This window comes from Cupressus sempervirens, chromosome 9, assembly GCF_028749045.1.
Source record: "Cupressus sempervirens isolate cs-2001-9-10 chromosome 9, ASM2874904v1, whole genome shotgun sequence".
In the NCBI taxonomy this organism is placed as follows: Eukaryota; Viridiplantae; Streptophyta; class Pinopsida; order Cupressales; family Cupressaceae; genus Cupressus; species Cupressus sempervirens.
In genome coordinates this window covers 3,784,728-3,805,954 of record NC_143126.1, presented here as the reverse complement: position 1 = coordinate 3,805,954, position 21,227 = coordinate 3,784,728, and positions in this window count along the sequence as shown.

Here is a 21,227-nt window from a genome sequence, read left to right as displayed (position 1 = left end):
GAGATCAATTAACTTGGGAGTTTGAATCCTACATCTTCAACATCACGATTTGTAGCCCCTAGATCATAGCAGCCAACCTCATATGCTCCACCCCTATCTTTTCACTCTGTTGGTTGACTATATATTTTATATTTTGTAAATTGAAATCAACTGCTAGGATTCAACTTAAATGTTGAATTATGCAGTGTAATTAAAAATTTAATTAACAAATTCCATTGTTCATGTTATAAACTCATTTTGTTTGATTTTCTCTCTGGCTTTTATTTGGCATGAAACCAAAAAAGGCAAGCTTTTCCTCAATGTTTTTGAATTTTTCCTTCTTTTTCTATTTTTTTCTCAAGCTTTTTCCAATTTATTATAGAATGAAATAGTTGGCATAATGAAATAGATGGCATAAAACTCTTTGACTTGTTTGATTTGCTAAGTTATTCCTGAGAAAGTGTTTTGCTACAACAATGAATACAAGCACAGTCAAGGGAGATGATAATAGAAAAATCATCTACCATTATGTACATAATGAGACAGTTGGCATAATCTAAAAACATTTGCTGGCCTAAAATACCTCAAGAAACACTTATTACAATTTCTTTTATTTCCATCATACTATTATCAAAGATGATTATCACAAAAACTAGTTATAAGATTACTGAATAAATTATCTAATCTTGGAGGAAAATATGTTTCAAGTGGACTTGGATATGTAGTGCAAGTTGTGAAAAAATGCTCCAAACTAAGTGAGTTGGTAAATGACCATGGTGATGTTCATAATATTTTATTGGGCTCATCAAGTGCCCATTTCCTTGACAACTCAATTTTGAATAAAATGATCACATAGTTCATATTAATCATCCCTTTAAATTGAGAATTCATGACATAAATGAACCCAAAAAGTTGTCAAGGGCTACCAACACATGTATCTCCACTTTTGTGTCACTTAGAGAAAGAGGTCAAAAGAAAATATCTGAAAATGTTGTTTGTAGCATCAAGAGGGAAAATCTCTTTATATATTAAAGTTCTAAAGAAAATAACATGAAAGATGTCATTTACACAACATTTTTTTTGGGAGTTATAAATCATAATCACTCATCAGATGTAATACAATAATCTTATCAGAAAAGGGCAAGGAAACACAATAGGGATGCAGGAATATGGGCCCTATCCATTAGGTAGGCACTGATTGAGTTGGTTGTGTGTGGGCCCCCGTTGAGTTGGTTACTTGTGGGCTAAGGGGTCAAATTGAATTAGTTTCTTGTTTGATGCTATTGGGCTTAATTGTCGAGGATAGTCTCCTGACATCCTATGGTGTTTTCCCCTCAAGTTTCTAACATGGTTGAAGCTCTAGTATGCATGTTTACAAATAGAAATATTCATTATATTTTGTTCAATGATTCATTCTTCTCCTAAATTCAATAACTACTATGTAATTGAGTGAAAGAATACTCTTGCAAGTAAGCTTTGCCTCTGGGGTTGTTATCCTTTAAAGAAAATTTGGTTATATCCCAAAAGGGGATGTTACATATTCCCAAAAAAATTCCATACACCACAAGTAATGTAGTCAAAAATTCATGGACATTTCCCCTGTAGTAGTTTTATCCTCTTAATTATGCCTTAATATTTTAGATAACCACAACATGACATTGAATGTGACAGTAGTGAGTGTGACAAGCCCCATTATTGACCTAGGTGCTTTTGGGTAAATTGGGAGCTTTATGCTATAAGTAGTAAGGCAAGGTTATATGAATTGAATTTCCTATTTTAGTATTTTTCTCAGAGTTCATTTGCGAAAAAAATTCTAAGTTTTCCCTCATAACTTGATGTCATCATGTATGATAACATTATATGATCCTTAATGCATTGTTTTGGTAAAATGATACCATGTGATTATGTTTGGTTTCATAGCCAGTTTTATTTTGGACATGTAAAATTTAAATAGATTGTAACTATATGTATATTCCAAACCTATGCCAATATTATGAGACATTTTGTGTTTAGACCTTTCAACAAATATTACAATCACCACACTTGAAAGGAAAATTTAAATGATAGAACTTAGGATGCAAGTAGTGCACCAAGTTCAAAATAAAAAAATTCATCCTAGGAGTCAAGAAATTGCAAAATTTCTTGATCAGAATGCATGCATCTTTGTTCTTGATGTTGCAAGGCAACAAGTATAATTAAGCTTGATGCAGAAAAAAAGAACCTCTTTGAGGCATTAGATCTTTCTAGCCTAGGATCCCATTGGATGATTTTAGTTTTTTAATCAATTGGTATATAGGTTTGACCATTGCAAAAATAAGTAAAGGTCAAAGTTGCTTAGAATTTCATTTCACTCAAAAGTATTGTTGTGTATCCATTAGCAAAACTTTCTAAGTGATTTCAAAACAAAAATGAAAATTGTTATCACGATCAACTCTTGACCAAGGTAATTTTGAGGAAAATGTATCAATAAAAGAAGGAAAGAAGAAGGATATTGAAAGAGTGAAGGGTTTACTTGAGGATAAAAAAATTGATCTATTCACTTCATTGAGGGAATAGAAATAGAATGTTGAATTCTGGAGAATTGAATAAAAATTGTGAATGAAGGATGAGATTCTAAGGTTGATGCAAAACATAGTAAGTAAAAGTTATTTGATTACTAGTTTGAAATGCTTAGAAGTTTAGAACACATGTTGTCACATCAAAATGTACAATTTTTTTGATTGGTCATTCCACATGTTCTATAGGTAAAATTGCTACTATACCATCCTACTAGCATACCTTTAGAGATTCCTTAAATGTAAGTCACAACCAGCCCAAGATCAGCTTGCTTGACTAGAAACTGCATTTAATATTTGGAAACTGAAAATGACAGTGATACTCATTAGTATTATAAGTCGGTTTCTTCACTCACAAAAATTGTATAGTCTTTGTAAAGTCCAAGCTAATGATTGTAGTTCAGTTTTTTGAGGATCAAATGGTATGATCTTAACAAGAAATGCATACATAAATTTTGGACTCAAGATTAAAAAGCTTGTGAAGATGCTCATAGAAAATCACAATGTTTTATAAATGAATATGAAATTTTTGTGTTGACCATGAATTTTGATATATGTAGTCATTGGGGTAGTTCACCTTTATTTTGATAAACCTTATAAGATTTATTACTTTGATAAGTGGGAGATATTTTCAACAGAAGTAAAAAAAAGATATTGCTATCAGCATTGAAGTGTAGTTTTCAAGATAAACTCATTGACTCAGGTTTCATGAGTAGTGGTTCACAAGAACCCATCTCTCATGAGAATGAAAGGTACACTTAGCACTCATTGTATCTAGGTGGTGCTCACAAAGGCGAAGCATTGGACCTTCCTGGGAGAATACCCATTCTAGTATTACTCAAACTCAAGTGCATTTAACCATGGAGTTTCCCTAAAGGTTAAGCCCACTTAGCTTGCTATGTGTTGTGCCTTGTAAACAATTCATTATAGAGCCCCTTTTAGCTCATCAATTGATATGTAGGAGATATTTTCAACATCAAGTCAGATTATGATATTGCAAGTCAAATTATGTTAAATCTTGATAGCAATATCACAATTTGAATTGTTGTGGAAGATATCTCCTCTTTGTCAATTGATGAGTTAAAAGGACTCTATATCAATTGTTCATAAGTTACAATATTTGCTGAAGATTTTGCAAATGAGGTAACAAACTAAGTGGGGTTAACCTTAGAGGAAATTCCATGGTAATTTGTTCTTGAGTTGAAGTAGTACTGAGATGGGTGACATTCCAGAAAGGCCCAATGCTTCACCTCGATGAGCATCACCGAGATACAATGAGTGCTAAGTGTATCATTCAGCCTGATGAGAGATGGGTTCCTTTGAATTGCTACTCATGAAACATGGGTTAATGAGTTTGACTTGAAAACTACATAGTTTAATCCTAATAGCAATATCATGCTTTATTGGTTTGTACTGCTCAGGTTGTTGGAACCTCCATTGAAATATACGTTAAATACTAGTAGTAGTATCATGATTTATTGGTTTGTACTGCTCAGATTATTGGAACCTCCATTGAAATATATTTGATTAGTTTGCATTTTAACTATCTAGGTGATAATGTTGACATGGTTGGTTCAGACTTGAAGTATCACTCCTTATGTTACTCTGGTTATTCTATGTGTTTTCTTTGCATTGGTTGCTTTATATATATATATATATATATTTTATGGACATAAAATTTATTTCTAATATTAATGTTTGTCTTTTAAGTGACTAGTTTCCTACACTCAATAATCTTAGAACCTTAATTCATTCAAATGTTTTGAAATTGGCATACTATTGTGGTGGATTATCAAATAATGAGTAGTAAAGAAAAGCATGATGCGTTGTCTTTATTTGAATCAAATGTTCTAAACACACATCACTTTATACAAATAGTTATTGTCTGAGAAATAGAAGGTAAATCACTCTTCTAGGAATTGCAACAAGGAAAGAACCCTTTAGGTTAATTAGACCTAACTTCACATTTTGAACCATCTCTTGATAATATATCAAATTTTGAAACATGTAGTGGATTACAAGGAGTTGGGGGAAGATCAACAAAATTAAGATGCTTTTATCAATAAGGATATCAATATGGACAATTCATATTTGGAACTGGCTGCATTATCTTTTGTATGATTGGAAATCTAGTCTATTTGTTGTTATAAATTTGTGTTGCTCTTGAATAATAGTGGGCAGACAGAGGAAGACTCATAATAATTGTCCATTGGAATTTCTTGCTGAAAACATAGAAAAGGCTAACAATGCAAGCTTGACCAATATAAATAATAATTAAGGATGTGATGGAGGTTTCCTTGAAAATAATTCTCCTAATAGAATGTTTTAAGAACTAATCATTAGATATGGATTAGGAGGTAGCTGAAATAAAACTAAGGGATTTATAATTTTATAGATCATAGGTCATGATCTATAATTTTATAGATCATAGGTCCTCAGTGACTCAGTAAGAGCTCTATCCCTACCACTAAAAACATAGTCATTTCTAAACTTCCAAATGAGCCATAAAATTTCAACAACAAAGCAAGACCAAAAGACATTGCATTGAATTGAGAGTTCACATGAGAGTCAAATTCAAAGAAATTATCAAAACTAAATCATTAATACTATGGAACATCCCTGTGGCATTCTTATGGCCCTTTTTCAAGGATGGGTCAAATAGGCCTAAGACATGTTCCCGGATTACATGGAGTGTACTTTGAGGAAGAGGATCATTAGAGAGAATTTGGTGTAATGGAGAAACCTACTTGTTGAGGATGTTGCATGGTAGAGCAGGTAGATTTGATTATATCCAAACCTACAATTGCTCAAGGACAAGTAATTCTTAGGAGAGGATTGTAAAGCCCCTTTCCTAGGGCTAATTTGTGCAGAGACTATTAGTATATATTTTGAGTTCCAATAGGCTAATTGGTATTGGTAAGGGGACTTAGATCTTATAGGGCACACCTTCAACCTTTCTTGGTTTTTTTTGTTGGCATTAAGCTCAGTTGGCCATTTAGATTGCGATGATGATTTTAAAAGTGTTTTTGACCTTTGGGGTGTTCGACAAACTTCTTGGAGAGCATGTTAATTTTTAGTAAGTTTGTGAGTTGGCACTTGTCATCATCCTTTTACTTTAGTTTCATCATGGTGATTAATTTTGGATTTTGAAGCCTTAATGTTGCTTTTTGCAACTCAAATGGAGTATTTAAATTATGCTTAAATTTTCATCTAAGTTGACAGTTTGGGTTCCAATTTTGGTACATGGGTTCAATAATTTTTTCCCCTTTGGTATAGGTTTGAGTTCATTCATACATACACATATTGCAAATATATATATAGACATGTAGAGGGAAAGGGTTGAATTTTGGGCACAGGCCAGTAGTGTTAATTTAGTGGTATAAGAGTTGGTTATCATGCTTTCTTATGTTTCTTTTGAGCGGAAGAGAGTAGAGATATTTGCAAAAATAGAGAAAGTGGTAGTCTCCAGAAGTTCTAGAAGGGAAAATAATTTCGAGAGTACTTGGTTCGCATTAGTATCCATTTTCAAGGATCGGAACAAGTAATTTTAATCCTTTAAAGCAGTCATAAAATAGAGAAAAGTGAATGTGGGTGATAGACATAGGAGAAGATCCTACAATGAACATTGTAAATATTTTGGTTAGGGGGACAACATAAACAAATCAATGCATTGCATTGTAGCAATAGTAATAATAATAATAATAATAATAATAGTGCTAGCAATAATGGCCAAAGGGACCAATTCACTAAATAACAACACTACAAATTAACACGCTAGAATAACTAATAGTAGACCTCTCATGCCTATATTTCTCATAAATTCCAACCAAAAGCTGAAAATGAACCTACATAAGATGGTTTGCAAGATCACTTCATGCAAGACTGAAACAAAACAATCAAGTGTAGGTCCAACCTAAGACATATTTAAGAGATTATAAGGACCTCTAACTGATTTATAGAGTTGAAGACCATATGAAAATGACTTTCAAAAAAAGGTTGGCAAATTGATCCTCTTCTACTATGATGTGTCTAGCAAGACAATGACAAGAACATGTGTTCTAAAAATATATACCTATTTCTGGTTTATCTCCATGCTAGAAGATGAGGCCATTTAAATATGCTGCTATTCACTTGGTTATTATTGCTCATGACTAGTGACACCACAAAATGATCATAATGGGACATCATTAGAGTACCTCTTATGAAGAGTTCACTAAGAGGCTTATTGAAAAATTTGACCCTAAACATCATTTTAAGAAGTTGGCTTAGTTTGAACAATGTTGTTTAGTGGACACCTACATTGCTGATTTTTAGAGTTATCAATATTGGCCGTTGATATAACATAGAGGAGGATGATGGTGCTATTTATGGATAAAATAAAAGCTCTTAGTCATAACTCTATAGAGACAACCATTAAGAAGACTAAAGACATGGATTCAACAATTGCCAAGAATAAACTTTAGTCCAAAAGATCTATGTTACAAATTAAACCATGTAGAGGGAAAGGGTTGAATTTTAATGTGAGCACCAATCCATCAAAACATATAATAGAAAGTTTACAATTTTTGGACAAGTATGAATAAACTAGGACTTTCATAGAACAATTCAACTCTTGATGACACCAAATTTTTCTTTCAAAACCATATGTGTAGATATAAACATTGAGTACAATGTGTCCAATTTTTTTGCAAATATACACATTAGTTACACCAAATTTTTCTTTCAAAACCATATGTGTAAATATAAACATTAAGTACAACATGTCCAATTTTTTTGTAGATATACACATTAGTTACACCAAATATTTCTTTCAAAACCATATGTGTAGAGATAAACATTAACTACAACATGTCTAATATTTTTGCAAATATACACATTAGTTACATCAATTTTTTTTTCAAAACCATATGTGCAGATATAAACATTAAGTACAACATGTCTAATATTTTTGCAAATATATTTTTCTATGAAAAAAGATCAGGCCTAACAATATGAACCTAGAACAAAATAATGAGACAATGGCTACATTGTGGTCTCGGTTCTAAAGAAAAGCTAATAAATGTGATTGTCCTTGCAAAAAGTGTAAGGGCTTAAAGAATCAAATAATTATAATCACAACAGCCCAAAGTCATTGTAGGCAACATGGTTATGTTGAAGGGGGCCATGATTTTTTTCAATTGTTGAATGTGGATTTCATACCAAAGGAACATGGAGGTGTGAATATACAAGTTAAGGATAACACTCCCATGGAAGAAGATGATAATATGCTAGAGGACATGATTGAACAAGATGGTATTGGCGCAGGTGATGAAGATGCTCATGATGATGGTACTAGTGCATCTGATAATGATGATGAAGATGGTCTTGATATACTTTTACTTGAGAAGACACACAAGCCCTATACAAAGGCTCCCAAACAACTCTTCTCTCTGCTAAAGTGTTGTTGGTGAACTTGAAGGTTGTGAATGGTTTATCCAATGTAAAAATGTCACGTACGCTAAGGTATGTCATTTTTTTCATCTTCAATGATAGCATACCATTACTATTTATTATATTAACAATGCATATTTGTTGTTGTAGGTTGATAGGTGAGTTTTTGTTACCACCATTAAACATTCTGCCTCATTCGTACCTAGAATTATCTACCCTTATGAATCAAATTGGAACGAAGCATGAGACAATACATGCATGTCCCAATGATCACATTCTATATCATAAACAATATGAATTTGCAATAGAATTCCCTAATTGTCATATTAGTGGATATCAGTCAAATCAAATAACAAAAAAGGTGTCTCACAAGGTTCTTCAATACATTCCCATTATTCCATGTCTTCAACAATTATTCAGGTGCACTAGCTTGGCACAATTTATGGATTATCATGCATGCAATAGAAGTCAAGATGACATTATGAAAATGCTTTTGGATGGTTATTCATTTAAAGAGATAGAAAAAACATGGTCACACTTTAAAAAAGAACCTCATAATTTCAAACTTTCATTGACAGCAAACGATGTCAATCCATTTGGAGATATGAGATCTATTTACTTAGTGTGGTTTGTTTTTTTTATTAACGATGACATTCCTCCTTGGATATACATAAAGAGGGAGCACATACTGTTGTTAATGATTGCGCCATGTTTTTTGTCATTTAATAGTTATGTAAATTAATTTATAAACAGTGCATGAAAATAGTCATAATAATTATGTAATGTTTCTATTCATTCAATTACTAGGTAAGTATCAAGTTAAAGTTATGAACGTGTATATTGAACCCCTAATTGACAAGTTGTTGAAGTTATGAAATGGAATCACTATGTATGACATCTCTAGACCAATAAGACAAAGACAATTTTAATTACATGCAATACTTGTATGGATAATACATGATGCCCTTTGGCTAACTCATTTTTGTGGTATGTTATATTGTCAAGGTCATATATTTTTGGTCTATTATAGTGCTTACATATTATTGTTGTATGCTTAAGTTGCACATAATAATTGTACATGATCCAATTGTACATAATCTTTATGTCTTTAGATAAAGAGAAAATTCAAATGTCTAGTTTGTGGTCCGAAGATGAAATCTCATCATTTAAGAAGTTTAAGAAAGTAGGTGTTCAATGAGTTTAGGAACTTTCTCTTCAATAATCATAAGTATTGAATTACTAAAAAATATATTTTAATGGAAAAGAAGAGATAACATCAAGGCCACAAAAAATGACACCTCATCTATGGAAGTTGGAATACGATCAACTAAATCCTTGAGGTAATGTCCAGTTTGTGGTCCAAAGTTTGAAATTTATATTTTGATATTGTCTTATATTTAGTAATAATATAATTGATGTTCGTGAAGGTCATTAATGCATCAATGACCAAATTCCTACAGGAATGAAAAGTTATCCTACTCAATTTAGTAGGTTACCATACTACAAGGATCTCTTAATTGTGCATTTGTTTCATGCTATGCATATTGGAAAGAATGTAATAGAGACACTATGGAAAATATTGGATGGAAAGCATGATAGAGAAAAAATTATCAAAATTTGCATTGACATTCATGAATCCAATCATGCACTGAAAGATTTCATTGAATGAAATAACAATGGAGACTACATAAATATGAGTGCCTTTCCTTGGTTATTAACAAAGAAAAAAAGTGATGCATTAAAAGAAGTCATAAAAAAAAATTTCATAAGATTTGCTACAAATATAAGCACTCTTGTATCAAGAAAAGGTGATTTTGGGTCAGGGTTGAAAACACATGATTAGCATACCTTCGTCAAGGTAAGTCATGTTTTCTATTTACAATATATTTGTAAAATTGAATATACTACCTATTGCATTAATTAATAATATATTGAAATGATCATTTTTTAATGATTGTAGTACATCCTACCTCTATCCCTCCCACACCAGTTTGACAATAATATTAAACAAGTTATATATGATCTTGAAAGATACATGAGGTTAGAAGTTTTTTTTCTTAGATTTGTTGCACATATATTATATTTATGACTTGCTTTACTTTTTATGTAATCTATTGTATAATTTTATATAAAATATCATTATATGTGCTTGCATGTTGAATCTCTTTTAGGTGGTTATCATCTAAAGAAATTGATAAAAAAGATTTAAAATATTGGAAGAGAAAAATTCTACAACTTATGTGTGAAATGAAAAAGTTTCTACCTTCAATATTTTTCAATTATCAAGAACACTACCTCATACATCAAGTTGAGGAGATTGAATTGTGTGGACCTGTACAAACTAGGTCAATGTGGATGGTTGAGAGGCACTTGAAATTTATGAAGGGCTTGGTTCAACAAAGAGCATGTACTGAGGGTTCTATGGTAGAGGGATATATGGTATACTAGACCATGGTGTACATTAGTGAATAGCTTCCAAAGTTTGTAGCAAATATCCATGTAGATACCATTTGGGATCCCAACTCTATTAACAAATTCGAAGGGAAGTAATTGATGGGGAAAGGTAGATTCAGGAGAGTAAGAGGTAATTATAAGTTATTTTTTGTAATTAATTAATTCTTATCCATCATCAATATAAGTTGTTTCTAACTAGTCTAATTTTTTTCTTTATAGTTGGTCATGAGTGGGATGCACTAAATTTGTATATTGTAAATAATCTTGATTTGATGATGGTATGGATTCAACAGTCTCAAGAAAATAGTCATTCATTAACATGGGATAGTGTTGCATCATTGGTTAAAGAAGTTCATTGTAATAGAGATCCCAATGTTGCGCCAATGGTACTTGATCTAGCATATGGCTTAAGAGATACAAAGGTATGTAGAAAATTACTAATTATGAGCCATAAGTTTAATATCAACTCACAGCTCAATGCAAATAATCTTGGCATGTTTGAATAATTGCAAGTCAAACACCACAAAACTATGTACTACCATGAGACAAAACGAAGAAAACTTGTGATTCCAGGATAAATGCAATCTTTGTGGTCACCAATATTTCATCTAGAACTAACATACATCTTCAACAATCTAAAAATTAATACTATGGCATTTTGGATGATATACTTGAGTGTGATTTTAATTCATTCAAATTAGTTCTATTTGTTGTCAAATAGTACAGGCTACTGCTGAATCGAAATGATCTTAATAGGACTGTTATTGAACATGATACTAGATTTACAATGATTAATACAAGGTCATTTGAGCTAATTGGAGATGATCCCTATGTTCTTCCAATCCAATGTGAGTAAATGTTTTACTTTGGCATTCCACACAATCTAGGTTGGTCATTTGTTGTTAAACATGATCCAAGAGGAAGGTCGGTAAAGTATAATGTGATGGAAGAAGAAGATACTAAAGAATCAAAAGATGAAGTAAATGATGATCATAAATGATTGTTACCCAATGATGATGAAGATGATGATGATGATGATGATGAGCATGATCATGCTAATGAAAATAGTGATGATCATGGAGATGATGGTCATGATGATGATGGTCATGATAATGGTGATGATTATGATGATGATGGCAATGAAGATGGTGGTGGTGATGACAATGATCAAAGTGACAAGTATGATGATGGTGATGATGATGACATGGATGAAGATGATGATCAATGACATGATCAATGAAATGTCTGTCGAGGTGCGATCAATGTTAAGTATGATGGTGTCATGATTTTTATTTATAGAAATTTGTTTGATTTTGATGAATGCAACATGTAATTTTTTTCTTCTACATAATTTTTAGTTTATAGAGCATTGTAAGTAGATAACTTTTCATTCATTAAAATATAGGTGAATTTGATAAGTGAGGTGACCAACTTTTTCTTTCAAAACCATATGTGCAAATATAAAAATTAAGTACAACATCCAATATTTTTTTAGATATATGCATTAATTAGACCAAATTTTTGGCTAACTTAAGATAAATGATTTACATATGCAAGTTATTCAATGCCTTTGACTAGGATCTTGTAAAGTCACACGGATCGATAGGTATATGTCAATAGACCCTAGAAATACAACTTTTTATTTGCATGTCTTCTCTTTACAGTCAACATCAACTTTTGTCCTAGTGTGTCTCTCATTTTATGGATTGCAAGTATCACCAAATAGGCATTTGTCTGATCTATCTTCCTTAAGTGAGGAAAATGCAGGAATAGAAGACAAAAGTGAGACATCTAGTAAGGTCTAAAATAGGGAGATCAACTAGAGGTTAAAGGACTAGAAGAAAATTCAAAAAACAAATGCAATTTTTCTTTGTTGAGGGGAGGTCATGTTCTTATGATAATGAGAGTGAAGGTGATAGGGAGGTGCCTTTAAGGTACACACATCTTCAGAAAGAATGGGTACCCAAGGAACTACCTCCAATTTACACTGATTTTTCTGTTAATGAAAGGATATATTGCATAGCTCCATCTTCATTACATGGTTTGGGCCTATTTTCCATGGATGGCATAAAGGTCTGTTATGATAAAGTTGTTGAATTGATGGAGTATGTAGGAGCTTGTTACAATTACAACAATTAGATGCGGATTGTGTAATATAAAAAAGTATGTATAGGTATGCATTGTCACCAAATTATATACAAGAAAAGAAAATGATCAAAGTAAAATGTTTGCTATGTATATTGATGGAAGGCTAAAAGCAACAAGGAATATTGTAGGATTTATAAATAGTTCTCGACCTATGTCAACTAATAAGTTAGCGAATTATATATTCAAGGCATGCGAGGGAAATTGTGTTTTTGTATGTGCGATAAAAACAATAAGTGCAAGGGAAGAGCTTTTGATAGATTACAATTTGAATCATGTAGATACAAAAAAATCCCTATCATGGGACTGGTAAGTATAACATTTTAACCAATTTCCTCTAATTAATATTGACTCCAATATACAATCTACTTTATTATTAATATTTTTTTGGTAAGTCTGTTACTTTCATTTTGCTGCTAACTGCTAAGAATTACTAATCTTTTTCACAGGGCAACATGGATAGACCACCACCCATAGGCAGGGATGCACCATCTCACACACCTTCTTTAGTGAAGGTAAACCTTGATTATTGTAATTGTTGAAATTATATAGAAACAACTGTCATATTATTATTTTCTTTTCTTTATAGATTTGGGGTTATTTTGATGGAATTTTATTGATATTGAATTTTGCAAATATACACATTAGTTACACCAAATTTTTCTCTGACCTTTTTAGTGGGCAGTTGTTTCGGGCTGGGCCTTTGGGCTTATTTTCAGCCGTAAGGCTTATGTTTTGGCTGGGCATTTTTTGGCTTATTTTCAGCCTTTCTTGTTCTTAAACTTATGGGTTTCAGGACCCCTTAAAACCTGTTTACCTTATCAAAAACAAATACTTTCATTTCACTTTTTATTGCTAAGGATTACTAATCTTGTTCATAGGGCAACATGGATAGACCACCGCCTACAAGCAGGGATGCACCATCTCACACACCTTCTTCAGCGAAGCTAAACCTTAATTATTGCAATTGTGCAAATTATATAGAAACAAATGCCATATTATTATGTTCTTTTCTTTATGGCTTTGGAGTTATTTTGATGGAATTTTACTAATATTGATGTCACAAATGATAGGGAAAAGCTAAAATGATAGTAGATCAAATGCTATCTGAAATACGTGTGTCATTTTGACATGACATCACCCTTAGTGCTGACCCTATGTTCATTGCCCAACAACTCAAACAAAGATACAATGATGAAATTGTTAACATTATCATTGAGGGTGACACAAGCGAGGAGAAAGAGGCACTGAAAGAAGAATTGGGTCGTAGAGTCAATTCTTTGAAGGTAAGTAGTAATTAATCTCAAGCAATAATATAAGTTTAATAGATGTTTATATTTTATAGTATCTTATGGATTGTGATCTAAAATATTATGTATTCTTCTACTGCAATATGTGATAGTTGTGACACCATGTGGTGAACATGGTGAGGGTTGTAGCGCACAACCTTCGTGTAAATAACACTTTGTCTTTACAACATTACTGAAAATTACAGTACTATTACACCATTGATTTTATTTAAGGAAATTACTAAGTGTTGAAATAGGACATCTAATTTTGAAAGTGAAACTAGTGCAAAATTGTTTGTATTCATCAGCATTATAACACTTAACTTTTATTTTTGGATGCTTCTAGCTAGCATCCCATTTGATATTTATCCATTGCAAATGTCTTTGCTAACAATATTGTATTCTTCAACTCATGATGAAGTAAAAACACCTCCCTCAATCGTCGGTCCGATATTACCGAGTGTATTGTTGGCAACAAGGAGCATGCAAACATCCTCATTTATGCCCACTACAATTGGTAAAACCTTGTTTTTCTATATTTTTTAATGTGCTAATCATGCATTATTATTATTTTTGGGTAATTTTATACTCATGTACCTATTTTGTGCACTAATAGATAGACCTTCAGTTGGTAGAGCAATAGAGACCAGTACTACTGAAGCTGATCCATTTCTTAGAGCAGTCCCTATGGCTAGTACTGGTTCATTTGCAGGGACATTGTTGTTGAACAAGAAAACTATGCTTTTGTTAAAATTATGAAAGCTTCCAAGTTCTTTAAAATTGTTATTAGTTAAAGTGTAATTTTAGTTTACTTATACATAACTCGTTTTGGACTGATAATCCCTTTATGTTTTTGTAGGAAATAATATTTTCTTTGATCATTTTTTTGATATGACATTGAGGCTATTTATACCCACCATACATAAAAGGTATGTAGTTTCATATCATTGCTACAATATTTTTCTTTTCTTCCATTTATTGTACTATATTAAAGTTATTGATTTAACAAATTTTTATTTTTTTAAAGGTGGAATGAACAACATTCTAAATTAAAAAATTAGTTGATTACATCTTTTGAGGACCTTTTTGGAAAATAGATTTTTGACACTACCCTACTTCTCAAAAGAGCATCAAGACATATAAAGAATATGGACCAATATAGAAGGGGTCTAAAGGAGAACCCAAAGTACGATTGTCCTCTTATGATTCCACCGATGGAGTGGAATGAAATAATAGAAGATGCAAAGGAGAAAAGGCTATGTGATAATAAAGGAAATGAACCAGAATAGGGAAAAAGAAGTTATGTCATAATAGTATTAAGTAGAATGTAATCATGCACTAATTAGTGATCTTTGTAAATATATAATTTAACATGTTTCAAATTGTTCATACAATGTTGAACACATCAGTGGCTACAAAAGTGAGACTAGAAAAGGTTGGCCAACACAAAATTGTGTTGGAATTACCAGAGGAAAGGTAAACTTCCAAAAGGGGGGGGAGGGGGGGCATGGTGGCTGGGGTGATGAATCAGTAGTTTAAACTTGGACCCATAAAACTTTCACCATACATTCATCACATGCATTCAACAAGTAAGCTGAAATAACATGTAAAACATATGCATCTAAATCATATAATCATGTAAGCATTCACACACATAACACCAGATATGATTACCTAGAAACCCTCCAAGTGAGAAAGTAAAACTGGGGTGGGGATGACACCCACAAATCTACACTACTATAATAATAAAGTGTCTCCAATGAAAGTTACAATGTTTTGACCATGAAACATGATCTACCCTATGAAAGGTCTACCTTGTTAAACGCTTACAAAAATTATTAAGTTTCATCTTGTTAGAGGATTTCAACACCCTATTAGAAGTGTGCCTTGTTAGAGAACTTCAACTTACAACTAAGTAAGCACTTTGTTAAAGGATTTCATACAGCCTATTAGGACTACTCTGTTAAGAGATTTAACTGAAATCACTTGTTAAAATGTCTCGGCATAGATTCTATGATTGGCACTTGCTTGTCTGGTAACAAATCACCTCTAAAAAATGTCTTATAAATCCTTCCCGATTAGATGTCTCAATGTTGTATCCTTTTCTTTATCCTTTGTTCTTCTCTAATTGATTCTGTAATTTACTCTTTCTTCATAACTTCTAAGTCACCTTGAATGCTCTGTATGCAAACTATCTTGTTCACACCTTCAAATCCTTCCACATTCACTCTCCTCTCTCATAAAGAGTTTAGGGCCTTAAGAAGACTTTGGTGGCTTAGGGTTAAGTATGAATCTACAACTGAGATTCATCCATTTTTCTACTTAGACCTTCCCTTTTTTTGATTTGCTACATGTAATTGCATAGGGAATCTGAATATAGATTCATCCTTATCTCCAAAATATCAAAATATAATCCTAAGTTGGCTTTAAAATGGTTTAGATAGTTATTTGTACCATTGCAAAGAAATATGTCAAAACTATGTCACTCGACATATGAAGTCTTTAATGCTCAACATGCACTTTATATTGTGACTCACCATCTACATTACTTGGCATCCACTATTTACTTGGCTCTTGAATCACTCAACATGGTCTATCTACTCGGCACTTGAGTGACTCGACACATGAGTGACTTGGCACTCATTGCAACTTGGCATGGTCTAATATTTACATGTTGTGCTCGGCATGTATTACTAGTTCAACATGAACTAAGTAAATGGTTTAAGTGTGTTGACACTCACTTGTCAAAACCAATTTGAGATCAAAAATCTCCCCCTTTGACATGAGTGTCAAAAACACTTGAATATGCAATATCATCCTTAGTCTCTCAAGCATAGCATATCAATGACACGACTTATATACAAAATTTTAAAATTTGCAATAACTTGTATACCTAAAAAATTTATAACTCCCCTTGAGTTAACGTGTTTGATTTGTATCCAAAATATGTGCTCCATTTGACTTCAATATGCTATATCTGATACTCTTTGATCTAATATGCTCTCTCTTAGCTAATATTTGTATCTATTTGTTGCTTTCTCCCCAAAAATGTATATCTCTACTCTATTGTGTTCTCCCTATTGCTATGCTCCCCCTTACTTATTTCTCCCCCTTTTTGACACTTGTGTCAAATGGGTTAACACTTATGGTGTGTTTGTCCAAAAAAAATTTATGGACATCCATTATAATCCTTAGAGTTGCATCCCAATTATCACATGCAACATCCAATGACTTAATTTGGATTGCAAGCTCAATAGCAAGGTGTACTAGACCATCTAATGTAAGAAGATTGGGGCATTTCTTCAATAGAGTTTTAGCATAGCCTAGCTCCTTGTGCATTATCTCCATATGTGGGGTGAGGGTAGCCTGAATACTTGTTAGTTTGGCTCTAATGTTAACCTCATCTATTGTTAATACAGCTAATTGACTTTGTGTCTAAAGCAATGTTCTAAGATGCTTCTCACTCTAAGTTGGATTTGTAGGTAGGTTTGCACCTAATGCAGATATTTTGCTCTCTAGACTCGAAATGTGACTTCTGACCTCTTGGGTGAAGAGTGTAGGATTACATAGTTTTGTGTACAGTGAGAATATAATCTCAAGTACCTTCTTCACAACCTCAACCTTGGTTGCCAATGCAACTTGTCGTAGTGCTATCTCACTAGATATTTTCTCATTTTGTCTTCTTTGAAATTTCTTTTTAGACCATTCCAATAGTTTTGCATTTGTATCAAGGTCTTCATTATTGACCTTCTCCACTATATCTGTCAGTTGTTCTATTAGTGGCTTGGTCTCATTAAGAGTTGGTAGGCTAAATGCATCTAGAAAGATATTCTTGATGTCTTGAAGTGCTTGCTTTTACCTGTGTTCTCTCCTAAGAATTTCCTGATGCTCTTTCCTTTCTTAGGCTTGCTGTAAAATGCCTATTTGTTCCAATGTCATAGTATCATAGTCATACTTTGGAGTAACAATTTCTTAATCAAGGCTTATGTCTCCATAATGTATTACATTTTCAACCTTTGATGAGCTTGGGCTTGGCACTGAGATCTGCAATGGAGTAGCATCTATGCTCGGCCTCTAAAGAGTTTGTGTAGAAGGAGAGCCAGATGTTGGTAAGTCTACCAATGCTTGGATGGCCACTTGTTCCTTCACCTTTGGTTCTGTCTCTTTAAGATTTCCCTGGCCTATTACTATGACTTGGCTTGTACCTTATTCTTGTGTTGTAGGTACATATGAATCTATCTATCATGTTTCCTTCTGTTGTCCTATAGTTATAGCTTGCTCTTCTATTTTCTTTTCAACTGTATTAACCTTACTAGATGTATCTATTGTCATTTGGGTCAAAGGTTGTACATGAGTAACTAAATGGATGATGGAAGGTGGGTCTTGTGGATTCACCTTTTCCCTTGTAACATCAATTAATGCCTTTTGCAGTTCTTCTACATTGACCAAAATAGGATTACCACATAGTTTTGCATGCAAAGTAGATTGATCTAAAATCTTATTTAAATCTTCTGCAGTAAGAGAATTGATGTTCTGAACTAATAGATCAAAGACATCCTTAACAATTATAATTTAAGTGGTTTTGGTTGTGTCATGAGGAGGACTGACAATCGGCAATTGTATGTCATGCACATTCTGTTCTTCTTACTGTTGCTCAGTTGTTGCCTTATCATCATCTTGCTTTTTTGTCTCTCCTCCAACTGTATTATCTTTGTCATCATCTTTTTCATCATCTTTATTATCATCTTTTCCCTCTAAAGGGTCAGCTTCTCCTTTCTTGATAGTGGTTAACCCATAAGTGAGTTTTCATATTTGTGTTGATTTCTAAACAACATCTTCAATATTCTTTTGGAGAATGCTAAAGGCTCTATATTTAGGTGTGAACCTAGCTGCATACTTCTTGACAGCCTTAGCAATTTGTCCCTTTTTCAATTGTGGCATTACTTGTGTTAATGTTATTTCCCTGATTTGTCTTTCTAAATTCAGACAATAATGTCATATAGACTTTTTGGTATTGAGTTGGCAAATTCCAATGGCATTGTCTTGAACTTTGACATCATGGCATATAATGCCTCTTCCATTTGCTTTTTCTCTTCTTTGCTCAATTTATCAAAATCAATGTCTAAAATCAGATAAATTAGCATTGCTCTTGACATTTTCACATAAGTTTTCAAGATCAGAGAGAGGATTGTGACTTACCACCTTGAATTGACTATTATCATCTGATTCTATCTTCTCTTCATCAGAATCTGGTTGAGCCACATACTTCCTCCTCTATCTTTTCTGCTCTTGTCCACCTTGCTCTATTTTCTTTGACTTTTCCTTGGCCTTTTTGGTAGTTGCACATAAAGTGGCCCTTGTAGTAGGTATAGCAGGCTTTGACTGACTTGGTTTTATAATTTTCTTTGCCCTTCCTATGGGTTGTGCCTTGGCCTTCCTCTTCTATGACTCAGCAGGAATCAATGCTTCCTTGGCTTCTTCTCCCTTGGCACCTTCGGCCTCTTCCTCTTCTTTGTCTTCTCCCAATCTTAGAGTTAAAGCTAGAGGTTCTTGAGCTTGTGTTTGTTCCTCATCTTCATCTTCTTTCTCTTCCTCCTCGACAGAATCTCCAAATTTTGCTTTTAACTTCTTTACCAACTTATCCTTCTTCTTAATTATGGAGGCAATCTTCAATTCCATGGTAATGTTTGATTTCACCATCTCATAATTTCCAAAAACTTTAGTAGTCTTATCTACTTCCTCTACAAGTAGAGTTGTTATGGCTATTGAGGCTTCATCTACATTTACCTCATAACCTAAGGGTCTCAACCATCTTACCCTTGGTGTGGCAGCTTGCATAAATGTGTAGTCAGCATCAACAAGAAAACATACATCATTATAATGTTTCTCAACTAACGAAACTAGAATCCCGAGTCTTTGCTTCATTGAATTCTTGAAATTTTCAAAATAACTAGTCATTATGGATTCAAAGTTTTCTCCTAGTTGCTCAATGTAATCACCTATCTATACTACAACTGATCTGTTAGTCTTCCATCCTAATTTTCCAAATGAGGGAAATGTGTTTTGTACATAAAAGAGTATGCAAAATAGTATAGAACCAAACTTGCATTATGAACTCTTAGTTTTCCTTATTGTTCCAACGTTATCCATAAGTTGTTGTAGCTGAAGTTCTGCTAGATCATATGTGTAGAACAAGATTTAGTATGCAAAGAACATTAACAAATAAAGTAAACATTCACAAACCAAAAACTAAATTCACATATATGCTTGGACAAAGAAAGCAAACAAGAAGTGCAAACCTCACAAGAGAAAACACTCCATGCTTTCTGGATTTTGTAGATGTGTCCTTTTGCTGTGGATGTATGCTCAAGATGCTCAAAAGCTGCTTCAATGGAGATGGGTAATGGCAAATTGGTAGCTTTGTGAGCTCTCAATTTGGCAGTATAAGGGTAAGATTGATGGCTTTGGTTCTCAAAATAGCATGGTAACTTTAGCTCAAAGATTGTTGATGAAATGGCTTGGGATGGGATTCAATTTATAGGCTAAGGGGTAGAGGGATGGAGGGCTTAGATGCAAGGATGGATGAAGGCTTAAGGAGGGCTAGGATGCACTCAAAGGAGAGCACATGGATTGTGCTTGTTTAGCACCAATGGGAAGGTGACACTTGTCACAAGGAGGATGAGTGTGAGAGGGTAGGGTAAAGGGTTGGTTAAAGGCATGATGAGTGGGGTTGAGTATGTAAGAGGGATGTAAGAGGAATGAGTGTGGAAGAGGCAAGAGTGTGGAAGATGGGTGTAAGAGTCATGAGTGGGCTTGTAAGGGTCTTTTATGTTTTGTAAGAGCACTCATGACTTAGTGGTTGGGTTTTTTGAGGAGAGACTTTGGTTTGGATTAGGAAAGTCTTAAACTTGTTTAATGAATGTGACAACATTATGGGGTGTATTAGGCTTGGGTTTAGGATTAGATTAGGGATGTTAGAGATGTGCAAGTGGATGGCATTAATGAGGGTGGGTGAGTTAGTGGCTAAGCTTGGTTAGTATGGGTGGATGGGGTGGATTAGGCTAAATGGAGGATTAGAGATAGGTTAGGGGTTTTTGAATTTGAGGATTTCATTTATCAAATAGATTTATTTAATAAATGGGGATTTTTGGAATTAGATAGGAGAAAAGGATTTAATTGATAAATAATAGATTATTTGATTTATCAATTAGGACTATAGATGATTAATTAAATTAATCAACTAGGGATGGCAAAGGATTAATTAAATAAGAATTTAATTAATGATGCCTTTAGAGATGGCTAAATTACATTACCAAAGCAGTGTAATCAAATTTAGGTGTCTACATTTTGCCCCTCTTTGACATAGTGTTGAAAC